Genomic DNA, 17669 nt, shown 5'->3' with positions numbered 1-17669 from the left:
CCGTTCAATTTTTACCATGGCATATCCTTGTGTGCGGTCAACACCGCATTGTTGCAAAACAGAGTAGAGCAACACATTACAACATAGATGATCGTGAATTGCTTGAAGGGTTCCGTCAGGAAGGGCAAAACTATGCCAAACAAATATGAGTGTTCATCTGACGCTGTGGCGAAAGAAACTCATGATTGTGAATTGTTTCTATGTGGAATACACTAAGATTATGACAATATGATCTCTTGCTCTGCGGTTTCTGTATTTATTTACATTTTCTTAAGGAAGGTACTGCAAACCGTTACTTTAGCCCATTGAAATCATGCGGCAGCGACGGCGTGATTGACGACGCGCCCGAGAAGTGTTTGACCGATCAGAACTAAAGAGCGAGCAATCCCGAACACAGGCGCAGACTCCATCATTGTGGTTTAGCCGAGATTCTTCTTTCTCTTTTCTACTCCACTTCTTCTTTTCTTCTACTTTGTATTTTCGTGCAGTACAATAAAGCTGTCCCGAGGTGCCTCTCACAGGTCAGTCTTGTTACTACGCCAGTCGACTCCCAACGTGGTTGTGTGTGATGTGATATGCGCTGTGCTTGATCATCTGGAGCACACCGCACATGCTGATTTATGAATTTTTTTTCCTGGTCATGTGAAGGGTCTCGTATACTTAAGTCGTGCGTACCCCGCTTTAGTTTTCCTCAATAACTTTCAAGTCGTTTCGCCCACTGTCGGGGTTTTAAGACGAGGATTTCCCAGCATGCAGTGTGTGGTGCGGCATGTCGGCAAGTCTCTGTTTTTCCTCCGAAGCATGGCATCCTCAAATTCAGCCGTCGTTGCTCATTCATACGCTTGCTCCCTTCGTTTGTGACGTGCCAGCGGTCCGGTGCCAAACTTATGCAGGCCAAACCGTGCCATGTGTTTTTGTTTTTCTTTCCTCTCCCATCTGGAAGCAATTTTTGCTTTGTTAATATGAGTATTATTTTAATTGTGGCAATTATAGGTTAAACTGTTCGACCACTTGCGAGGTGCTGACCGGCTTTTGACAAGAAGACAACTTGACTCCTTTCGTCCCTTTCGCCTCTTGTCAAATAGTTTTCTTCACCTTTCATTCGAAAAGCGCCCATCCCCCCTCATCCAATGTGCATCATAAATAATAAGCAGATATTGGCTTACAAGAGTTTATAACCCATGAATTTGATTGTCTATCTGCAGACAGTTGTTTGGAAATGATTAAACTTGTCTTCAAATAAATGATACAAAATGCAATGCAGTACTTGGCTGCAACCAGCAGGGTTGCTGTTGATTCAATCTTTGCATGATGTCAGTTAAAGCGGGGTAACCACATAAGTGGGCTTCATTTGTGCCCAATTTACCTGTTCTGATCAAAGTCGGCAATGGTCCGATTATCAAATGTATCGAAGCGATTGTGCCGAATGATTATCGTGTAGTGTGGAGTGTGTTGAGGATTTTTTTCAAAATTCGGAAGCTGATTCACCCAAACCTACAAATGGATGGAAAGTGAACCGTTTTCATGAACAAGGGAAGTGAGCACATCCAGCTCAACTATTTCGTTAAAGTGTGTAACAGCAACAAACAACATCGAGTTTGCCGTACTATTTTCTGTCATCTAAATCAGTGATTCCCAAACAATGTGCCGGGGTACATTCGTGTACCGTGAGGTGTGCCTTGGGAAGTTATCCAATTTTATGTAATTGCTCGGAAAAAAAAAACATTTATTCCAGATAAATAATGTATCTTTATTCATCTATTTATGCCAGTGAGGCACAATGACAGACAGAACAAACAAATCCTCTTTTATCAGATGGCAGGAAGTACATACAGTAATTAATCAATCCATTTTGGGTGACATTTACTTTTGTCGGTGTCCCGTTGTAACATATGTGCCTTGGCTCTATAAAGGTTGGAAATCACTGATCTAAATGACTGCAGGGGATCCTCAGTAAATGACAATCACAACCCACAAAACTGTACAAACAGCCCGCAATTAAGTAGTACTTTGTGCAAAGACGCCACATGGGAAGGCGCACTCAGTTAAGGGCTTACTTATTTTATCGAGAGAGGAATCGCTTTTTATTCATGTCCTCAATGTTTTTTTTATATCGCTGTATATAGTGCTAGGTAGTATAAGTGTGACCCCAGAAAAGCAACAATCGGTTGATTGATTCATTTTCCGCATGGACAAAACACAAGCTGTATAGTGCCGTATCCTACTCCACTACCACATTTGGTCTTGTTTCGCCCAGACACAGCATAACTCACACGGAACATAACTTATACTGTGACAAATCAGATTATGATGGGCAGCAAAAACTCCCCAATTTTTGCGAGTCCAACTGTGTTTGCTGGCTAACCTCTCTGCGGTTTCCTCTTTCGGTGACCTGTAAATCACAACAGAGGCAGAGAGAACAGTCGAGCAGCCGAAGAGTCGCGGTAAAATGACGCCGGTACCATCCTTGATGGATCGTCTCACCTCTCGTTCGCCGTGTAACGGGACCGCTAAAAGTGAATTCTTTATCGTGCCGAGCCGAACGCGGGGGGCTCGGGACGGGGTCTCGAGCCAGGCGAAGTCAGGCGACTCGTTTATGTAAAGTGCATTAGGGATCTTTGTGAGAAAGTAAAAGTGGTAATCGTCCACATTCCAAGTTTCAAGATGTAAACTACGGGACCGTCAGCCGTGAACAAGCCAGCTGCTTGCAATTTGTGTAGTAGATAATAATCAGGCTAACATGCAAAGCAACGTTCCTTCTGTCAGACATTAGGCCGCGGCCCATGCCATACGAGATTTAAAAGGAATGGTTGGTTTAGTCTAAATGACCTTGCGCCAGAGGAAAAACTGGACCTCCTTTGGCCGCAATCCCAGAGAACTCCAGTCCGCTTTTGTCACAATGCAAACAATATTTTAAAAAAAAAAAAAAAAAAAAATCACATTTTCTCTTTCACCTTTTCTGCTTGTCCAATTTCTGAGGCTCGCTGCAGTGTTTAGAAGGCATCCATTTCAACCGACAGACTCTGACGGATGACATTTGGAGACGTACTGTAGTTCAGCGAGAAGCGAGCGATTTGTCACCGCGAGAAGCGAACACAATAACGACATAAACACATCTCACGACAAGCTCCCGAAACCTGCCATGCCAAACGTCCCGACGTAGACACGGGCGGCAACTGTAGCGTCCTCCCGGCAGATTTACGGACCTCTCCTCGGCCCTCCCTGTGCACACATGGCCTCCTCGTGAACAGCTGAGTGAGATATTTGATTGGTTGTCAGGCAGGAATCGCAGGCTGGATGTCTTTTCATTGGTGCTCTATTCTTACACGAACGATCGAGTTTCATTTGGGTCAAATGGCTCGCTCTGACAGCACTTGGGTCATTTTCGCCAGTGTTTCCAGGAAACTCTGGTATTTCTCCAGCATGAGAATGGACACGGCCATGACGCTTTATGAGACATCCACCCAAACCCCTCCAATTATAAAACATTTCTGTTATTGTGTTAGCACAGTTGAAAGGGTGAACACAATCTCTTGTGGTTTGTTTGGATTTTGCAACAGTCAAATTGAAATAGCATTAGAAAACATTTCTTTTTTGGACAGCCAACGTTTTAAGAAACATTTCAACATTATCTTTCAAAAAAATGTGAAAGGAAGTTAACCTGACACAAGAAACAAAATTGAAATGAGCTGTCCCACAATCAAGCCATCACAAACATACACCAAAAACCTGAACTGCATGGATCCTTTCTTGTGCAGTCGGATTCTGGGTTCCAACAGTTCTTGGTGCTTGTGGTCTCAGGAGGTTCTTGGCTTCTGTTACCTGTAGTTTTTGCCTATATTGGGGGCAGGATTGGTTGAACACCTTCCTCCTATTGTGAAAGGTTGACTCCATGATCGTAACCTTTTTGTTTGTATTTGAGTTCCAGAAACTGTAGTTCGTTTAATTTTCATTGTTTGTTTACTCGAACCAGATGCACTTCTCACACACTCAATTTACAACATTGTCACTTGTGACACAAGAATAAAGTGAACCCCTTTACAACAATAAAGAAACGGAAAACACTATCTTGTAGGCGTTTAAATTTGAGCGGTTCCACTGCGTTTCCAATTCAGAACACAGCTATGACAGTGTGTCTGTTAAATTTTATGGACAACGATCCTTCACGCTGTGTAAAACGATGAGCGCTGTTAAGTCTCCATCATCTGATACAGAAGGCCATGTTACAAGTCCACACAGTGCTGCCGCTGATATGGATTTTTTTCTTTTTTGCCCTGACAGGTGCTGCCATACTAGCAGAGGTTGGGTGATCATAGCTGATCTTTTGGCACTTGGAATGTCTCACATGCAGCGCAGGACGGCGATCTCCTTGCGTCCTGAGGCGAGGTAGGCGGCGGAACGAGAGGGCACGGGGGTCACTCGGAGGGTATGAACTGTTTGCGTGCTGTGTTTTCGTTATCTTTGAGAGGATTTCACCAAAGGATTGCACTTGTGCCATCCGTGTGAAGTGTTTTATCTGCTCGAGAGAGAGGACGCGACCTGACAAACTGAACTTCCCAATCTACTCTGGGAAAAGGTCAAGCTGTAATCAGAAAGAAGTAGTCTCATGTCATAAATCACACAGTACTACAAATACACAGTCAATCATTAATAAATTAGGGTTAAGATTTCAATCCAAGGTCCGAAATCAGTGATGTCAAAACTTTTTTCCGAGCAGGGCCACATGCAGAAAAAAAATTGACAGCTCTGTGGCCAATTTTGATGTTCTTCACAGCTGTTTATTAGACATTAAAACCAGTCCAATGTAGAGTAGGTCAAGGAATACTAAACAGTTGGATATATTTGAAAACATTAAGCCTGCATATCCTCCTTTTGCCCGCTTCAGTACAGATCTGTGCTCTCTTCCATTCTCAAGGTTCTCTGCTCACTTCGATCTCCCGGACAAGTAAATCAGTTTCTTCCTCAGCAAAATTTAGTTCTCTTTCTTTTGGTCGTCATTTAAAGGGAATGAAATAAGACAATTTGATTGGACATGATTGGAGTCTGCTCTGCCACGCCCACACAGTGCAAATCTCTGTTTTACCGTGGCGCACTCGTCTACAAAATTACAAACACCTGGTCTTAAAGTAGAGCATTTGACTTTTTCTCATTACCCACCACTGAGACACACGGCCTCAATCCTTCTTAAGGTTCTGATGCTAGCAGGAAGGCACTGGGCTCTGTCTTAAATAATCAATATTGAGCATTGAGTCAAGTTTCCACAGTTCTGCTTTTGGGACGTCATAATGCCAACAATGGGATGATGGATTTTGGTATTATTTACATGAAAAACTGCCTTGAGAAAATTGTTCTCATGCATCCCTCCTTCCTCGTCTATTACAACTCCCTTAGGCCTACATGGGACAAGCTTCAACTGTTTCCATGAAAGATGGGTTGACTAATGTGAGAAGAATTTTCTCATTTGTGTGGAATTGATGGTTAAGATTGAAGCAGTTGAGAGAAGAAAAATGGTGAGCATAACTTACGAAGATACTGTTCACTGACATCTGTTTGCTGTTTAAGTACAACACGGTGGAAGTTAAGTTCCATCCCCACTTTGTGTTGGACTTTTGTGCTGGGCTGCAAAGGTTTGTGACCTATGTAGAAACTCAACTTTACAATGGTGCTGCAGGAACTGAACACTATTGTAAACCAAAGACCCTATTAGCTGTAAAATACCTGAATGTGGTGTGTGTGTGTGTGTGTGATATACCAAACAGATTAAAAGAATGAATGTTTTGGAGACAATGGCCAGAGAGTGAGACAAACTTGCTGATGGTTGGTTAAAGTGAGGTCACGCGTGGTTTGCGGACCCCAGGGAGTCGTGCGGGACGAGACGAGCGGTGCCTTGTGTTGGAGGTGCAGCTCCCGGGCGCCACGCGGATGAGCTCATGAAACGCTATGCTGTCCGCCGAGCCGGGGGTCGGTAGCGGAGGGCGAGAGGCGAGGGCGAACCCGCCATCAATCACTCGGGCCGAGAGGCAAGGCCGCCGTGCGAGGATCATCCCCAACTGCGGGAGGAACACGGGCCGAGGCCACATGAAAGGCATTGAGTGTCCCCTCCTCAGCATGCAAGGCTGAGGGGATAACAACCAGGAGGTGCGCTACCACGTAACCGGAGAACGCCGAGACGAGCTCGGGGAGGGACTCTCCAGACAACGAGCGGCCCGTGAAACCTGAAGATGCAGAGAGGCATACAACTCAAAGCCCGGCCCGTGAACCCATCACCTTCGGTCGCGAGAATGCTTTCCATTTGTTTTCCGGGAATCAGTCAAGAGCAATTTCAGGACCCCTGTCATGCCCTCGGTCCGCGTGATCCACCTCCGGCATGTTGGCGGCCCGGCGGGTCGCTCCTTTCTGGTGCTTGGAGACGAGCACCAGATTCCCCAGGTTCCGGTTCGAGTCAGAGTCCATCAAGAGCCAGTTGTGGAAATCCACTCATCCACAGACAATCCTTTAAAAGCTGCCGCTTAGCTTTCTGGACATGTCTATCACACATGAAGTCTGTCATCAAAGCCATTGTGTTATTACTAGAGGTTTGAAACTGAAATAAAATAATCATCCTGGAAGAACATGAACAAAACGCCGAATATTAATGAGCACGTCTGCCCAGATCTGTATGAAAAAATGTATTATGTTGCGTCCGTGTTAATCACGCTAAGAAAGAAAAGGAAATTAAATCATAATAGTACACACAGATGCATTGTCATTTGTGTATCAGCAGCACTGCTACACTTTTTTTTTTTTTTTTTTTTCTCCAATGGAGCACCTGTGTCACATAAATCTGTAACAAACTCCCGAGCCAGTATGTTACATTTCTAATAAGCATCACAAAACAGAGAGGGGGTAAGTGAAAAAGAATGGCTACTGTATGGGCGCGTAATAAGAGCCAGCTGTGGACGGCCGCGTGCAGGCCTCACTGCAGCCGGCACTGTGCTCTCGCTAGACGATTTCAGGCCAGGGAATAGCTGACAGACGCGTCATAAATCCATCTCGTTGGGCCGGGGTTGGCTTTTCTGTGGCTTTTCCAAGTAAATAAATAATATTTTAACTGGTGACACTTCCATCCGCACGCTGGAAGATTAGGCCACACTCCACCTGACTTTGCTTATTAAAAAAAAAAAAAAGAATGATGGGGCTTAATTAAAATAATAATAATAATCGGACCGTTTGCAGTTATAGGAATGTGGGTTTAAGGAAGATTTTTTAACTTATAGCGTCACGGGACTCTAGTGATGTTCCGAGAAGTGCAGAGGCTTCGCGGCATGTGCCGAGTAATGATTGGGCGTTTGCGCGAAATGTGTATCGAGGCATGATTCATTTGAGGGAGGGGCCGGGAATGATGACGTCCAAAGCAACACACCCCCCCTGGATGTCCCACGTGACGGATACCGGAAATGGTTTCCAATGTAGCTGTGTTTGAGCGTTGCTGAGAAACTGCCGACCACAGCCAAAAAAATTGTCCATTAGGAATTGCGGTGCACCAGAAATTAGCGAAAGTGTGATTAAATGCGTTCTTGCATCCATATTTATCAATGTAATGAATTATGGTTTAAAGTCGTGGCCCTACGCTATGCATAATTCTTATCACTATGATCCATAATGTTCTAATTAAGTTCAAGGCACCGCCACGCGGCAGAACTTCATGGGACAGAATCTTCGAGAATCATATTCCTGGGGTTCGTGTAAATAAATCAAATGTGTCCTCTGCTTAAGTAATTGAAGCCCTCTGAAATAAAACGCGCATTTTTCCTGCTCGGTTCTCAGCGCTCCACGCAAACGTGAGGGAGTCTTTGCGACATCACGCCTGTCTGAGCAATCACTGCAAGTGCTACATCATGTTTATTAAGCTCACTAAATCAGAGTTATTCTGGCCAAAAGGGAGCTGCAACACTCCCGTGGGGGAAGGATGCGATGCTCGCAGTATTCCCTCATTTACGTTTTTTTTCCTCTCTTAAAAAAACATACATTTCAGGGGACAAAAACCAGTTGAAAAGTACCTCCTCCCAACTGTCTTCGTGCTTGATTTGTATTACTGACCCGGTACCGTTGCCGTCAGTTCTCTTCTCTCCAAGCAACACACACGCACACACCCTGTGTGGGCCTCAGGCTAGGGGCCCGGGACCCCAGGCCGACCAGGAAGAAGAAGCGGTAAATTCTTACACGTTTTCAACTCCAGCCTCGAGCTTCCTGTGCTCCTGAAACCGCAGGCGGCTGTCCCTGCGTTTCTAATTACCGCTCTTATCTCACTCGCACACACACGCACGCACTCCCCTCACTTACAAATTGCTGATAAGCTGCTTTGATTAAAAATTACAAACTTTCATTAGCAGTTTGTAGCTGATAATTATTTCATAATAACAAATCGGAATGACACGTGTGTGCTTTCTTTAGCCGGATAAGCTGTACTGAATTTCATCAAAATGTCTCTTCAGCACTCTGATAATAGCCGACAATCTGATCGTCAGCTCCGTTTGAACGGAAGCGGACGTTCGCTTGTCCGCAAATGAGGAAATCAGATGACATCACGATTTATGGAGTCTGTTTCAAATCGTCTCCACTTCCGTTTCCATCCACGCGTCAAAGATGGTTAAGTCGACTGACGTATTGCCCCCCCCCCCACCCCACCCCTCCACGTTCCCCCATTGGGACGGAAGCTCAACCCTAATTTCAATTTAAAAGACATAAAACGCAAACGTTCCCGTTGTTTTGACTCACCACTTTCACTCTTCACGAATCATGAATAACAAATTGCAAACCTTGCATGGTGCTACTTTATTTTTCACGATTTTCTCAAAAGCATAATCCTTGAATCCAAATATAATATTTGGATCTGACGTGATACTTGCGTCTTCAGTTGACTTCTGCACTCCATGTCAAAGTGTTCTGAGAGGCTGCGAGTCGGGTTTCCAAGCAATACACAAAAAAAAATAAAAACATTTTAATAAATATGACGCATTTTCTTGACAGTAATCTGGCTTTTTTAATGCCTTTGTGAGCGAGCATTATAGCTAGCTGGACTTCCGTTTGGATATACACGATCTGCAACTGAGTCATTCCTTTGAACAAAAAAAAAAAAAACAAAAAAACGTTGCGGCATGTGAACGAGCTGACAAAGTTGCGTCACCAACTTTTAACAAGCTTGCTCTCCGATCTCGGAACACGAAGCCTTTAGGGCACAATTTGTGTTGTTTGTTATTGGCTGAAGAACCGAAAGTGAATTGATCATCGGGATGAGACCAGTACTTACTTAGGAGGACTTATTATTTTTACTAAATATGTTCTATGTGGCACTAAATTGTTCAAAAACATATGCCAGTTGGATTTGGGGAAGTAAACGAAACGGTTTGGAAAATGGTTGGAATGCAATCGATCAATATTTTGTCCGTCACATCACGACTCAACCAAGGCGAACGCATTCTGTTTTGTGGCACTTGTTAAAGTCTTATTTTGGGGAAAAAAATAATCTGAGGAAATGATACTTTTTAACTCTCATGGAAGTAAAAAAAAAAAAAAGGAATTTGAATGAATGATTGCATTGTCCAGTGCTGCTAAAAAAAAAAAAAAAAAAAAAAGCAAAAGAAACCACCAACAGCAAAACTTCAGCAAATTTCTTGAAAGAGGATTTTTGTGATGATAAACATCTAAAGATGGATGGATGTATTTCTCAATTTATAGAATATTTATTTATCATTTATCTCAAATAATGTCTATTTGCTTTATTCTTTAAGCAATGATGATGTTGGCAATGATGGTTTTTATCCTTGACATTCTTGGGAGGATTCACATCCATCCACTTTTTTTCAAAAACTCTTTTTCTCAGGTCCAGTTTCCTCAGCTTTTAGGCCAGATGCACCCCGGACAGGTCAAAGGGCGCATAAAGACCAATGCATTCACGCCGATTGACAACTTAGAGCCATCAATGAACCTGATAATGCATATTTTGGAACTTGAGAGGGACCCGGAGCACCCAGAGAAAAACCTTTGCAGGCATGTTGAGAACGAGCAAACGACACAAATGGTAGGATTCGGACTGTGAGGTTGCGGTGCAAGTTTACCAAAGTGACATAATAGAAATTTCAGGCCAAAAGGGGTTGCTGGATAGTTTCTATTGTGGGAAAGTTATGTCCAAAACCTTTTGATGATCTTTCTGTCTCTAAAGTACACTTGTTCAGTCCCCTTTGGGAAATTAAGTGTATTAAGTTCTTTGGGTGGATTGTAAGCAAAAATGTTGGTTCTGTGGTGTTAAATCCCGCAGTCGAGTTATCCTCTCCTCTGCTATCGCCAGAGGTCTCTCTGCGGAGTCTCAATACGAGCCACCTGAGACAAACTTTCCAGTGTGGTCAAAAAACAACAATGAAGTGTTTCGTCCAACGCACGCATCGGCCACGACGGGATGGGAGGAGAGGTGCGAGCGTTGGAGCGAGGCGAGGCGAGGCGAGGCCAGGGCCTGCCTGTTTAGTAGGCCCGCAGGCCGAGGGATGCTAAGTACGGAGCACTCTTCACCCGGGCAAAGGTTCACGCCGATCATCTGGGCCAATCTGTTCCAGACGTGGTAAATGACACATTATTGGATCCAGACCTGACAAGGGCTTTGTGTATATTACATTACCAGACACTGGGCTCACTTAAGCTTCATTACCTCCATGCCTCCTCCCCACCTAGAGGGAGAAAAGGGAGAGGGCAGTGTCGAGCTCAACCTACCCCCCCCCCCCCCCAAGTCCCCTCAAGCCAATGCACAGAGGGTGCTTTTTCCTCCAGGTCAAGCTGGCTTCTCGGCAGTCGACTCGCCACCGTGTAGCCCCCCCACCCCCTCCATCTTCCTCCTCCCTGCCTGCGCTCTGTGCTGGGAACCTGTTAAATGTAACAACACCAGAGTCCACCCTAGAACACCCAAGATGATCCTGCCCGCAGGGATTTCTGGGAAGATATTAGAAACACACCAGTGAGGTCACCGCGCCCTCTTCTCTTCCCACATCGACGGGACCGATGGAGGGAGCTGATTTTAGAACCTAGTACAAAATGCAGCCGAGCCGGAGATGTAGTTGGCCATTAAAAGCTATTGCCTATAGAAGGTATGTGCGTGATATTCTTGTACATCCAGCTCTCAAATTAGTGTTGTCGGTCAAATAAAAAAAAGATCACTGTGTGGGCATTTCACTCTCTAAGGACTTGGCTGAAAATGTTCCGCTGTGGGACCAGGAAGGTGGTTTCAAGATGTGCATCAGCCTAATATTTTGGCAGTCTGTACACGAATGGCCTTGGGGTGACGGGCTCTGGTTAGCCTTTTAAAGTTAGCGGCGTGCGCATGACTAGTTGTTCTACAACATCAATCAAATTGCCGCTCGATAGGAAGTCGTCAGTAAATCTTTCAGCTTTGTCTTGAAGGATTTGACTGAGAGGTTTCCGCTGCGGAACCAGGAAGGCACCTTTGGAGAACGGTCTGGCTCAACGTCAGATCTGGCTTGAAATCTCCGTTTCAGGTCTACATGAACTCTTCATCCTTGTGAGGGTTTTTTTTTCTCCCAGGTAGTCCACGTTGCACAAAACGTGCTTCTCCAGGAAGACACTAAATTGCCCATAGGTGTAAATATGACTTCCTATTTTTCTGTACCCCATGTGCCCTGCGATAGGCTGGTGATTAGTCCATGGTGTTCTCTGCCTATAACACAAAGTCGTCTGAGATAGACTGCCCTACCCGTGATCCTAATAAGGACAAATCCAATGGAAAATGCAGTATTCAATTTTAATATTTTTTAGTTGTCATCGATTAATGCACAAACTGCTTAAGGCACGCTGAACAACACTGAACCTCCTTTAATGCTGGGTGCTGTCACTTTTGTGTCAATGTGAAACTCTCCTTGCTACACCGACCACATTTTGATAAATCTACCATGTCAACCCCTAAATGCACCACAGGGCTCATTTACTTTTGGAACGTTTCAACCAGAATATTCATGATCTGTTTTATTAGGAATTTCCGTTGAACGAAATTCAATATTTATCCATTAGCAACATGGGCGATAAGCGAGAGGAGCAAGTGTACAAAAGCACAGTCACTTTGCATTTTTGTTTTTATTTTCAGCAACTTTTACGACTGCTCTAGCGACCATTTTGCAAGAAAGCATCAACTGAGTTCAATTCTTTTTTGAATTTTCTATATAACTAGATCATCCTCAACATTGCCAAAGATATCGTGTCCATTTTTATGCTGCAATGGCAATGAATTGTCAAAATATTGGAAAGTTTTGACCCGAGGTATGTGCCTCCATGTTGCAAGAAATGCAACTGAGTTCAATTCTTTTTTGAATTTTCTATATAACAAGATCATCCTCAACATTGCCAAAGATATCGTGGCCATTTTTATGCTGCAATGGCAATGAATTGTCAAAATATTGGAAAGTTTTGACCCGAGGTATGTGCCTCCATGTTGCAAGAAATGCAACTGAGTTCAATTCTTTTTTGAATTTTCTATATAACAAGATCATCCTCAACATTGCCAAAGATATCGTGGCCATTTTTATGCTGCAATGGCAATGAATTGTCAAAATATTGGAAAGTTTTGACCCGAGGTATGTGCCTCCATGTTGCAAGAAATGCTGTGCACATGCAGGGTTGTCAGATTCATGTGAAACATCATGAACATTTCATAGCTTTTGTTTGGCTCAAAAGAGGGCCAAGTAAGGTAGGAAGGAATTTTAGGTTTGCTTTTATTGCATTTGCTTTATTGGCCTGCCTGTCATGACATAATTATTTCCTCAACCCCCCCCAGTTTACGTACCACAAAGCAAAGCATTCCGTTTTCAAATCCGTGATGAGTCAGTCACGTTTTCGTAAATGAGACGAAAAATGTTGACTTAAAGAAAACCCCAGCAAGAGATTTGGAGAGTGTCTGTGGGAATTTTCACTCATTCACCCAGCGTACGCCGATTAAATTCTCGTCAACTTTCGATACGAGAACCCCTTTATGGGCTTTTGTTTTGCGCAGTAGGAACAGAACAGCGTTTTCCTCAAAATGTTCCCACCAAATGTCCTGGCAAGGGAAGATTTAAGATTTGAATCATTTGAACAAGAGGTTTGTCTCGTCACCATCTTGACTGTGCAAAATTCTTCTGCCTTGGATGTTCCACAGTGGGATGTGTGCCACGAGTCGTTTTGGCTGAACTTTCCTCATTTATATGACAAATGTGTGAACAGCAATAGCACACATTTCAAGTCTCGGTTCCCCATCCGTCACTAGCCCTCCAGACTTTGGAAAGCTTTTGTATCTGCAAAGGAGTGTGTGTGTGTGTGTGTGTGTGTGTGTGTGTGTGTGTGTGTTTGTGTGTATGCGGGGATTTAATATGACACTTCGCAGGTATCCATTCCTTCAGACGCCACATTTTATGCGTGGGCATCAGGCTACAAACCAAGCACGTCAGGCTAGACAAGTATTCCATAATCATGTGATTATGTGGCATAAAGTCATCACCCGTCATACTCAGACCTCAAGCATTGTAAAAAAAAAAAAAAAAAAAAATATTAGCCGCAATAATTTACAGGCCTCCCCAAGAGATGACCCCGACTTTTTTAAGACGACAAACGCGGGTGTATATTTTCTGACAATTGTCTTGGCCCGCATCGCTGCCTGCAATCAGCTGTCAGCGGTCCAAGGGCGGTGGGGGTGGGGGGCACCAAGTGACACAGGAGACTTTGAACGTGAACACCCCCACCGTCCCAGGAACGATCACTGAAACGTTTGCTCGCATGATGTATGTGCCACGAGGATTAGTGTTACAGTAAAGAGGCGTGCAGCTGGAGCGCGCACAGTAGCCAGCGACGAGCTGAGAAACCGCACTATATGTGCAGTCGGCCATTTGTAACATCGAATAATAACAGCTGCATCGTGTCGGATCTTAAAATGAGGATATTACTCCTTTGCGCCTGCCCCGCTTTGCTTCGCATCATTTGTTACGTCGTAAGGAGGTATTAAGGAGAATCTGAGCACCTCCGAATGCATCGAGTGCTTCAAAAAAAACATCAACAAAAAGGAATGTGCCATTCGTTACTTCGCGTGACATCACTTCTCTCTCTTTTTCTCCTCCTCTCCTTCATCGCGTCGCATTTTTTTGTTTGTTTAAATTCTGTTCATTACAAGCGGTCGGTGCGGCGGCTCACGTCGATGCCAAGAAACTGTGAAACAACAATGGTTAGTTGCGTTACTGTGAGAATTATTGAGGAAAGATATTTGCCACATTTCCACTCCCCCCCCCCCCCCGCCCCACTCGGAAGACAATCAAAGGATTTCGTAACCAGCAGTGGAAATAAATGACGTTCAAATTCTCCGTTAGTATAAGGAAGAACATTTTTCAGATACTTGTATTCAGTACGTGGCCATTTATTTTTCTGGTGACTTTTTACTTTTGCAGTCTCTACATGTCAACAGATATCTGATATACTTTCTAGTCGTTACTTTGTTGAAATAGGCTTGCTTCTTTATTATTTTTTTTTTTTTGTAGTCCTCTGGGGATGATGGAACAATGCAAAAACAAGATGGCAGTTGAGAGACGTAAAGTCAACAGCAGTTAAGCGCTTCACTAATTGTTTGAGATCTTGGTGGGAAAAAAAAATGGACAGCAGTGACGTGGCGGAACGTGAACCAGGGAGTGTGACGAGAACAGAGACAGATTCCAAAAAGCAAAATATTACCCAACAGTGAAAATTATTTAAAAGACTTCTACGGTGTTTGATGTCTGTTCTTACAAAAACTATGCTAGCTAAAGCATGGGAACATTTGGTTTTGCTAGTACTGTTCCCGCCTCTATTTTTAAGAATTGGATTGTAGTGTGGAGATAATACTAACCTTTAAGGTCATGAAAAGATCTCATGAAGTGACCGAACAACACGGAGTGGGGAAAACAATGTTTGTTGTTCTGCCCTTCACACGTTAGCGTGCGTGCGTGCGGGTCGATGGACGTGGAAGCCGGCTTGGGCCGCAGCGTTCCAGCTCATTAGCCGTGATTAATTGACGGCGGCGCTTTCCCGTGCTCGTCCTCGCACGGCCCGGACTCGGCTCACCTTGGAGGGCGGCCGTTCCCCCCGCCCCCAAGCGTTCGGGCGTATTTCTGGTTGTGTTGGCATGCGGTTACAGGACAGTGTAGGTTTCTGAGGCCTTAGCATAGCACTGTTGTAAAAATTGAATTATTGACATTTTGACAGCTAAAATAAATACAAAATAAAAAAAAATAATAAAAATAATAAAACAAATAAAAAAGAATAGAAATCAATATGAAGTAATTTTTTTCCCTGTTTACATTCTAGTAAAAAAATGTAATTTTCTGTTAAAGAAAAAATCCTGATGATCAATATATTTTATATTCAAGATGTTTAATTAGTGCTATGTTATTTGTAATTGTCTTGCTAGTTGTTGTCAGGGTGACAGAATGTACTGTTTGGAAAGTCGATGTTGCTAGAATTATATTTAAAATATTTGTGAGAAAGTATTGAAAATAATACATTGAGGCCTGTTTTATATCTAACTGGCCAATAATAATAATAGACTTTAAAAAGATAGAGATAATAGTTCAACAACATGTCAATCAATAATACCAACAAAAGAAAAAAATGCCAAAGATTAATTATTAACCATCTGTGGGCCACAATTCCATATTCGACCCCTACACAAATTACTTTACCGAGCTCTAAAAATGTTTATTTTTATAAGCAGACCTATGCTACATATTCTTCAGTTATAGTCTAAGTTACCTGTGAAATATTTTGTAATATTTGCTTTATTATTAAATTATTAGAGTAATATTTGATTTTTGATTGGAACAATAGAAACAGTGACGTTCAATAAACATTCACACACACACACACACCTAATTAATTTAAATCCCTGGAAGGGCACTATTTATTCATTTTTTGAATTTTCATCCTCCAGTGATGGTTTGATAGACATTAACATCTTTTTTTTAAATTATTATTATGACTTCCTAGTGATCCGTTTTAAACGATAACAAATTTGACTGTTGGCCCAAGAAAGCAAAACCACAAAAACACAAAATTGCCCAGCGACGGAAATAATTCCAAAACTAGTATCCGGGGGGAAAAGGCACCTGATCAGAATTTCAATGGGAATCTACTCCCTGTCTTTGAGAGGCAGAGATGGTCCGCAAGTGTAGCTCTTGTCTGTCCAGCGGCATGTAATCTCCCAATCCTGACAGAGATTATATGACCCAAAAACACCAGAGGCTTGTTCGCACACAAATACACATCCACGTAGGTCTCCTCAATTAAGACATAATAAATTCAGCACTAGCCTTTGTTGTTCCCGCTTATTGAGGAAATATGCTCTCTAATCCGCTCGTACAAGAACCATCTGTGTAAATGTGTGTGCCCACGGAGGCTTGCTGGTCACTGGCTGGCTGCGCTCTACTGTATCGCCTTTGTGTGTGTGTGTGTGTGTGTGTGTGTGTGTGTGTGTGTGCGTGCGTGCGTGTGTGTGTGGTATGTGTGAGATCATTTTATGTGCGAGCCGTTAGCCTGAGGTGTTCACAAGAGGATCCATCTCATCTCTGGGCTCTGCTGTCTTCTACTTCTTGCTAAAATAAATAGTTCTTGTTTCTGTTGGGTCCCGGGCAGCCACCACACACACACACACACACACACACACACACACACACACACACACACATCCACACATGCACGCGCACAACTCCATTATTTTCTGGTTTCTTATATATTGGAATATATGAACTACAGGTGGGACAAAATACCATTATTGTGATTGTTTTGTTATCATACATTATAGTTTCAGTACGGAGGGTAATAGTATATTTGATGTGGATTTTTTTTTTCTTTTTGAGTGTTTATTTATTTATTTCTTGCATTGGTTCTAGATGAGAGTTCAATATATATTAAAAAAAAACTTTTTTTGTTTTTGGTTATTTTTCACTTACAAATGTTTCAGTTGAGTTCTAGCCATATTTGTATCATACATTTTAAATAAATGAATAAAACAATACTTGGATTTTTTTTATCCAACTTGATAAGGTGATGCAAAATTTATGATTTTTTGGGGGTATTTTTTGTTTGATAATTTCTGGTATGTTTTGTTCAGCCATATAATTTGGCATTGAAAGTGAATTTTCTTCTCGTGAAATGATGTATGAAATGAGTAACATTGGAGTAATACAGTATGATAGTTACTCTACAGTTTCAACTTCAATATACACGAGCATACAACAGCAAATTATACTTAGTATGCTGCTTAGTCAGTACACTTTTTTTTGCATTTTAAGGTTAAAAACTTTTCATATTTGAAGAATATTTTGTGAAAAATTGCTCAATATAGTGATCGCCACTTGAAAAAAAAAGTAATAATGGAAAAAAAAAAGATCCTGATGGGAACTCTTAAACAGTGTGAGCCTTTTTCTCTCCCAATATTGACCCCGAGTGACCACACATGCTGTGCATGAGCACACGCTGAACCTTGTGTTTCAATCCGGCGCTCGCAGATAATTCAGACGTAAATATGCTTAAAGCTGCGGAGGTTTCTTAATTTCCTGTGTGGGCCACACACAACTTCTGAGAGGGTTTCTTTTTTTTTTTTTTTTTTTTTGGGGGGGCTCAAGGCTGCACTGAACCTA

General features: G+C 42.8%; 1 protein-coding gene across 6 annotated transcripts in view; it reads left to right on the top strand.

The window, feature by feature from the left end:
• Positions 1–17669, top strand: part of foxc1a (forkhead box C1a) — a 152944-nt gene that overhangs the window by 73262 nt on the left and 62013 nt on the right. For 4 of the 6 annotated variants that reach the window (XR_009797773.1, XR_009797775.1, XR_009797776.1 and 1 more), the window contains exon 3: positions 4282–4386. The gene's annotated coding sequence lies outside the window, so the exon portion shown is untranslated. Of the gene's footprint in view, positions 1–4281; positions 4387–4915; positions 5849–9862; positions 10048–17669 lie in introns of those variants that run through there. The other 2 variants (XR_009797777.1, XR_009797779.1) reach the window with 2 other exon arrangements.

Source organism: Syngnathoides biaculeatus, chromosome 13 (genome assembly GCF_019802595.1).
Source record: "Syngnathoides biaculeatus isolate LvHL_M chromosome 13, ASM1980259v1, whole genome shotgun sequence".
Lineage (NCBI taxonomy): Eukaryota > Metazoa > Chordata > Actinopteri > Syngnathiformes > Syngnathidae > Syngnathoides > Syngnathoides biaculeatus.
The sequence above is the reverse complement of the archived record's forward strand: the minus strand, read 5'-3'. Positions and strand labels throughout refer to the sequence as shown.